At 46.3% G+C, this 8,169-nt stretch overlaps 1 long non-coding RNA gene across 1 annotated transcript; it reads right to left on the reverse strand.

Annotated features, from left to right (window-relative positions):
* Positions 1-2,426: 2,426 nt before the first annotated feature.
* Positions 2,427-7,184, reverse strand: LOC144139279 (uncharacterized). The gene is made up of 3 exons (XR_013316127.1): positions 7,093-7,184; positions 6,349-6,411; positions 2,427-2,575 (listed from the first exon to the last, which is right to left on the reverse strand). It is a non-coding gene; the product is annotated as an uncharacterized LOC144139279 (long non-coding RNA).
* Between the last annotated feature and the right edge of the window lie 985 nt (positions 7,185-8,169).

Consider the following 8,169-nt stretch of genomic DNA (forward strand, 5'->3'; position numbering starts at 1 on the left):
AGGCCAGAAATCCTGCTGGAGGCGAAAAGCTTGCAGATTGTCAAGGCGCTGGCATATCGCCCGCTCTTCTGCAATGGTGGTGGGATTTTGAATCACTAGGGCATTGAAAGCGAAAGAGAAGTTTCCTTTCATGATGTGTCGTACCTTATCCCCCTCTGGCATGTCTTTGTTAACTCGACGACGCAGTCCCAGGACGTCTTCTATGTACGAAGCGTAGGTTTCCTCCGGGTGCTGTATTCAGGCGTGCAGAATCTTTGTAGCTCCAGCCGCGCTAGCAGAGGACGTGCCGAAAATCTGACGCAGTTGCTGAGTAAAGCTGCTCTAATCAGAGATTCCCTCGCCATTATTGTGGTAGAAGGTCTCTGCCCCCTTCTTTAAGGAGAAACCGACATTCTGTAGATCGAACGTGTCGCCCCAGTGGTTGAAGGAGCTTACCTTGTTGTACTTAACAAGCCATTCGTCAACGTCTTCACCACAGAGGCCACCGAAAAACTGAGGATCACGCAGGTGAGCGGTGATAGTAATGGCGGGCTGGACAGGAGCTGCTGCCTTGGTAGCCCTACGGCTGCTCTCGTTCTGCATGGTGCTAGTTGCTAGCGTCAAGTGCCGACCCGATCGTAGCTCCAGCGGTGCGGCCAAGAGAGGTACACGTCGGGATCAAGAGCCCCCTATACCACCCGAGAGAGCGAGGGACGAGGTCTCGGAGACGACGTTTATTGTCCTGCTCGGACAGAACGTTCCCGACAGCGCTAGTCCAATGATGATGGTGCTTGTTAAAATTATTTACAGATAGTAATGGCGATGGGGCGTGAGTACAAGAGATAGGGAAGCGTACCCCTCAGTATTCACAGTGCCATGATAGTGACGGTATCGCTTGCACTGCGTCTCACAATAATGGAACGCTGCGAATGCTCACAACACAAAAAAGCTCGGCCTGACCGTTGACCTTGTGAAAATTCAATTCGATAGTGAAAAAAGGTTCCAGTAGATGGCGGGAGCAGAGGATACAGGAAAATTTGAATTGACTTAAGCATACCTCGACCGTGTTTTTCGCGGAAAGAGCGAGATCGTAGAGGAAGAGCTTGAGAGGTGGATGAGGGAGAGAAGAGAGGCACTTACGTTGCAGGAGCGGGAAAGCACGGCCGCGTTAAGACAATATTTGCAGTAAAGTGAATAGATAAGAGGCCATTTTTTTATATGGCTGTGCTAAAAAAGAACGATATCCAAAGCAGAACACTGAAGGTCGACAGCAAGGCCGAAATTTGGAGGCCTGCCTGTTCCGGGAAGCCCCATCCTGTGAGAAACGTTTGTTGTTGTTTTTGTTTTCCTTTCCCGAAAACGGCAGCCGGTGTAAAAAATAAATAGAAACAAGTTCCTTCTTTGGGCGTGTACCTCTGTAATATTTGATTGGGAATCAGAAGCTTTGATGGACTAATATACTTGCTTCGCAAAATTACCAATACTATATTTCGCAAACGTAAAAGTTGTAGAATAGTGCGAGCCTCACGATCCTGGTCATGATGCACGGGGGTAGAACGTGACCCACACTACACGAGGAGAATCCTCGTTCCAAGGAAGTTGTTGCTTGTGTCAGTCTACTTTCTGGCGTAATTGACGCCGCAAAACTAACGAACACAAAAAAGAAGGCCCAAACATGGTCTTTAGAGCAGGACATGAAGCTGGGCCCCTGTCTTGCATTAACAAACTTGCCGTGCGACTAAATCTTTGCTGTCTTTCGTCAGTAATACCGCAATCGACCAGTGCTGGTATGATTCTCTAACCAAACACGCGAATTCATCATTCATCGTCGTCATTTCATCATTCCTTATCATTAGTATTTTGTAATTATCTGGAACAGCAAGTCGGGTGTTCATGCCAGCCTAACTTAGTTTCATTTAACAACAGTTTCTCTCTCTTCCTTTTGGTCGCGGTAATTAGCACAAAAAAGGTATGAAAACAAAAAAAAAGAGATGCAGTTACGATGTGGCAGTACAGAAAATGTTAAACAGTATCGCCAGGCTTGAGACTGCACAGCACGGACTGAGGTGCCTTGAGCAATTCTTGTGTACTCTTTAAACCACCGGCCACTTTTTGCACCGGACAACCGCATCAACTTGGACAACGTCTGTTTTTTCGCAGAATGAGACGCTTAATGCTTTCTACTTAACCGCCATAAAGCGCCCCTTACTGACCTGTGCAATCGCGCAACATGACGTGGGAACTAATAGTGAGAAGAACGAATACTGGGCGCCCTTAGAACTGCAACCGTTACAGTTCGCCCCCGCAGCGTATTTTAAGAGTCGACATCCTGACCGCCCTCAATTCTACGAATGGTGGCGAAATATGCGAAAATATAAAGCAAAACTTTCTAATGCGAAGTTACAAGTCTACTTCAAAATAATAAATTACTGAACCAATACACACAGTGGATCAAACATAAGGCGTCTTTTATTTCGTGAGGAACTGCATATGTAGGTCTACTTCTCCTCCGTTGAGTAAATGGCGCGGCCGCCGCCGCGCACATCTTCCGCAGGACCAATAACTGCATCGGCGTTCTGAACCATGGCCAGGAAGGCTGAAAGAAAAACATTGCGTTTTAACATTTATTTCGCCAGTGCGGCCATGATGAAGCCGCACTGGTTCCCGCGCGAATACGCAGTAGGAGACCTCAAAAGAGCTTGCGTAACTATCCCGGGAATAAACGTTATTTTTTAAAAGGGTATATTACAGCGAATTTCTATTTTCCTCCCTGGTGCCGCTGTACGACAATACGCCCTGCATAGAAGCCAACTTTCTATGACGATGATGATGAATGATCGTGGCTAGAGTAAACGAAAAAAAAAGCGCGTCCCGTGGCTGGAATCGAACCTGAGTCACTCGTGCTAGTAAGCCGCGTCTATCCAACTGCTCCATTTGGAGATGGCCGAAGCGAACACCTAGCAGCCGGTACCAATTCCCACCGTACACGACACCCCTCTCCACCCGTTCATTTTCTGAGCTGTGGGAGACACTGTTGACCAGATGTCAACCGGAGGACCAGACTCTCCCGGTGACACACGCCAAGACGGCTAGGAAAATGCGTGGTTTCCCGGACTAAGGTTCCACTCACTGTCACACTTAAGCCATTAAAATATTCTCGAGCTCCCTCTACGTATAATAGAGGTGCGTACCTCCAGAGTGGCACATACTCGCACTGTGGGATTGGCCAACCGAAGAATCCACCCCGAGGAAGCTTCGCGTTCAACCAGCGTCTTTGTTAGACGGAGGGGGACAGGATTTTAGGGGCGAAGCTCCTTAAGGCGTGGGTGTGTCCATCCTCGACGTATGTATGTAGCCACCTCTAGTTTAGTTCTTGGATTGTTCACTAGATGGCGTGGCTACCTCTAGTTTAGTTCTTGGATTGTTTACTAGATGGCGGTACTTGTATATGATGAAAAGATGCGCTTGGATTGTTTACTAGATGGCGTGGCTACCTCTAGTTTGGTTCTTGGATTGTTTACTAGATGGCGGGGAGCGTTGTAATAAAATCCGTTCGCTGTTGGCGCGCGCTCGGAGTCGCCCGATGGATAAGGCTGCAGATGTGCGAGCCCGCGAGGCAGAAGCGCTCCGTGAAGCTGCGCGACGCCGCCGCCAAGATCCTGCCGTACGAGAGCGGGAGGCCGAAGCGTGTCGTCTGGTTGCGCGACGACGCCGCCAAGATCCCAGCGTTCGAGAACGAGAGGCCCAAGCGTCACGGCAACGGCGCGAGGACCCTGCCGTACGCGAAGCGGCACGGCTGCGGCGCGAAGAGGATCTCCAAAACGTCAGAGAACGGGAAGCGGCGAGAAAGCGCGCGTATCGGCAGGCAGACCCCGATGCAGTGAGAGCTCGTGAGGCGTCTGCAAAACGCATCAGGCGAGCTCAGCCCCAAGGTGCCGACGTGCGGTTTAAGCGAGACTTTCTAGACGTTACGTTCGGACAACAGATGTAGCGGGCGAACTTTCACTGAAGAGTCACGGTTTTACCGATGATTTCCCCTCAGAAGCTTCGCCCACTCATCAGCATTCACCCCGTGGATATGCTGTGAATTTTTTTCTTTTAAAGGGGACATGAAGACAAAATACAATTTCAGTTCGATAAAAAGGCTGTCTGTCCAGATAACAGCAATGAAAATTTTATCGCAAACTTCAAACAAATAATTGCGGTATAAAAGAAAACATATTCAACAGTGCCCACTCCGCAGCTTATGTCCAGCAATTTTGCAAAGTCCTCAAGGAAAGTCGTTTGTATAGACCACCGGCCCCCCACCCAAGCCACCGCCAAAACACATCACAGTAAGATTGCGGTCGGGATCGTAGTTCCCCTAGACTGTATTACTTGAATGGTACCGCGCATTCAACACTGATATCAATGTTTTTCATGTCTTCCCACGCCACGCCAATTCTGCCCATATTAGGTCACTGTTGCGCGAAATTTAGAAGTTTTTCAACAATTATTTAGTTTGTTTTTCGTTTTAAAAAAGGTTTGTCGCGGCTAGAATGAAGCGTAGGGAGGTACAACAGTCGATTGTATTTAGAACTGAACGAAGTTTTATTTTGTCTTCATGCTCCTTCATTCTGCACGAGGGCTGAGTTATACACCGAGATTTTAATACCCAAAGAAACCTTTCTGAGTACCGTATACTATTAGGGAAATCGCTTTGGTTTGAGGCTACATTTCAAGCGAAGCTAGTATGGCGTGAATTCTATGTACTTTTTGTGTCGCACAATCAAATCCACTTCTCTTTGAAACGCGAGGCATTAGGAAAAAACTCCCGCTGTGTGTGCTGCTAGCGCGCGGTCATCACCAAACACACACGCCGCTCGAATTATTATTTCTATCTCGATCTTACATACTTGGGTAAGCATTCTGAAGGAATTTTTTGCCTATAAATGCAAGTTTCAAGATTAGTAGATTCATAACAAAAGAGTGTGCGAAGATGTATGCGTCCTCTTCGCATTGGCTTTTACTTTTGTCGCAAAATTAGAGGGCGATGCGAAGGCCATTGCCCTCCGACAGAGAGGGCAATGCCTCTCTATTCAGCTAAAATAGCTTGAAGAGTATGGTACAGTTCAGAAAAGTAAGCCTAGGAACACACATCAAAGCAGCGACGGGCAGCGGGACTTGGGTGGTCTCCGCTTTCTACCCCTCGGCGCTTATCGGCGCGGTTGTCGCGCTGCCACCGAACAACGCCACAAGGAGCTCCACAGGACAGACAACCATGGCCTTGAAACTTCCGGAACGTGGCGTTTTTCGCTGCCCGCATTAGTCGAGCGATGCGTCGTCATCGGAGAGAGTGGGGAGCGAGAAGCGGTCCCCCAGTTTTCTAAAAAATTACTCGGCGCTAAAAAAGGGACATACAAGAAACACGCCACACACAACGCAGTGCCAAAAAAATAAATAATTCGGCACTGTGTTGTGTGTTACGCGTTTCTTCTTCGTCCCACTTTTAGCGCCGAGTATTTTTTTTAGCATAATGTATCAACTCGCCCAAGTCAAGCTTTTGTTAGCCCAGTTTTCGAAAGAGAGAGAGAGAGCAACCTTCAATTTGCTTGTGCTTTTAGGTTTTAAAACGGAATAACTAACTCAATTTTGCACAGATCTTGATCACTTTTTTGCGTCTATCTTTGCATGACACAAAGAACAGATGTAAAGCGTGAAAAGTACTTAAAGAAAAATCGTTGCAGCGGTCCATTAATAAATCCGGAAACCCTGACTGTGTGACATTGGGCCGGCTTGATACCCGTTTCTCTCTTGCTCTAAGCTGGCGGTAAACTAAGCGGACGAATCAGCTGTTACCCTCTCAGTATCTTTTCGCGAAAGTATTTTCCTGGCGTGCCCTTGTTGCGGTATTGGCCACTTTGCGGTAGTAATTTAACGCATTCCTGAAAATATTTCCAACAGAATTGAGTGTTTTGAAAACCTAATAAATTATTGGGACACACTTCTCGACTTCCTGGGTGTACGTACTTCTGCTTCATCAATAGCCAAAAACGTCCACTGATCTCACAAAAATGTATAATTTCTACACTTCAGAAGCGGATTTCGGAAGAGGCCGTTCTCGGCGGTGTAGTCGGCAAAAATAACCATAAATAAAAGGCCTAAACACTCAAAAATGTACCTATCTCATTTAAGGCTAGCTGTGCAATTAACGAGCAGGATTTTAAGGACACGGCTTTGTGAATATGCGGCGTATTCTACAACTCAGTGCACGTTAGTTGGCTCATTTTTTAATTCACAAGGTAACGAAATCTATCAGGTCATTTACATAAAACTAACTTAGGTGTTTAAAACGACAAGTCAAGAGAATTTTCTGGAAGCACGTCATACCTAGAAGGACAGCCAAAAGAGCAAATAAGGGGTATCCGTCGGCGAAAATCATTCTGAAGTTCGCTGTAAAAGAACAAAAACACAGCAAATCCGTTCTTTAGTACTGAATGAATCAAAGTTTTTGAACTTTTGCAATCAATGAATTAGCGTTGACACTTTTAAAACTGGAAAGTTGCTGTGTTAATAAACTCCTAACGCATTCAGCAGAAAATGGCTTCATTCGAAGCAATGCGATTATCATTTTTATTTTTGCAAAGTTGGGTATTCAGCATAACAAAGATCATATATACATATACACACCTTCTCTAGGATGGAATCGGAAAATGGAGGCCGTGCTGGGGACCCTACATCCGCGTCATGTAAACTGGCGGACGTACATATCTTGGAGTTATTTCGTTATTTACGGATAACGACTGGCCACAGGAACGGCAGGAGTAATGCCTGATTGGGTAAGCGCTTGTATCTTCTCTATTATATCCCTCACTATACGCAAAATATTCATAAAATGCATGTGTTCTAGACTTTACGCTATTTAGCAACTGGGTGCTCTTGAAACGAACGTTCTGACGCACTTTTGACGCAGGTTTGATGTTATAGAGCTTTCACGCTTCTCCTGTCCTTCTTTAGGGACGGATAGTAATTTTTTTAGATGTTCACCCCTTCCAGCGCAAAACTTCCCTTGGCGAATTCGCAAGCGCGCAGTAGGACGACAAAAACTATTGAGCGATGTTGGTGTCCACTTACGGGTAACCTCTGGGATTTTTCTAACCAAGAGCTTGCAGCAATAGTTGACGGTGGACGAAACGACGGGTTCACGCCGATTATATAGGACGAAGAGTAGCCTTGGTTGCGTGACAGATGATTATTTGGTGTCAAACAGCCAAAGAAGCCAAAACAACATCGCACTAAATTGTAGAATATTTTTAAAGCGTGTCAGAGAAAAAGGAAAAGAATTTCACATAAATACGCTATTTTAAAACTGCAGCCTAGCAGATGTACAAACGTAAGTAGGTCACGCTATGACTGGCTGTGAGCCCGTTGTGCAAAACAACACGCGCCGCGTCACACTTAAAAAACGCGAGGCAAAAAAAGCGGAATGCACCCAATTTGGTCGCTTGAATGGGCTCCACCTGCAGCAATATTTTTTTTAACCGTCCTGCCTGAACAAAAAGTGAACAACACGTGATTTTACTTTCCGGCCAATGCGCAGTACCTTCGTTTCATCACGCAATGTCAGGTTTTGGTACTCACGTGGTATTGGTACGAATCGAGGGCCGCTACACAACTACGAAGGACAAAAAACCACTGCGCACAAATGACGCAGCGACAAATGAGTGTATTTTGTAAAGACGCAAACACACAATTAGTCACCCCTTTAACGGCTTTAGATATATATTGACCGTACAAAATATTTTGTAGTTCTTTTCAAAATTTCTTCTCCCTTTTTGACAAGACATTCCGAGTTTTATATGTTTCGTCATGAAATTTGTGTTTCCGTCGCCTTCATTATAACTTGGGTATGCAGGTTAACACCCCGGGCATTTCTAACAGTGAAGCTGTTTAGTAAATCGGAATTCTTTCTGTCAACGGTTAAAAATACCAAGAAATCACTGGGCGACCAGGCAAGCGACTCGCGGTGACCACTAGCAGTTAGCATTATCACTTAGGGAAATTGGCTATGTTGCGTCTACCGCTCGGCCAAAAGAAAACAGGAAAATGCCGAGCGCTCGTGCGTGCACGCCTCGCGGTGACCCCCCAGCGTCCCTGGCGCACGTTTGTAAAGCCAGCATGCTAACTTAAGAAAATGGACCAAGATTGGTC

Source organism: Haemaphysalis longicornis, unplaced genomic scaffold (assembly GCF_048455015.1).
Source record: "Haemaphysalis longicornis isolate Haplotype H1 unplaced genomic scaffold, Haemaphysalis longicornis Haplotype H1 scaffold_5, whole genome shotgun sequence".
NCBI lineage: Eukaryota > Metazoa > Arthropoda > Arachnida > Ixodida > Ixodidae > Haemaphysalis > Haemaphysalis longicornis.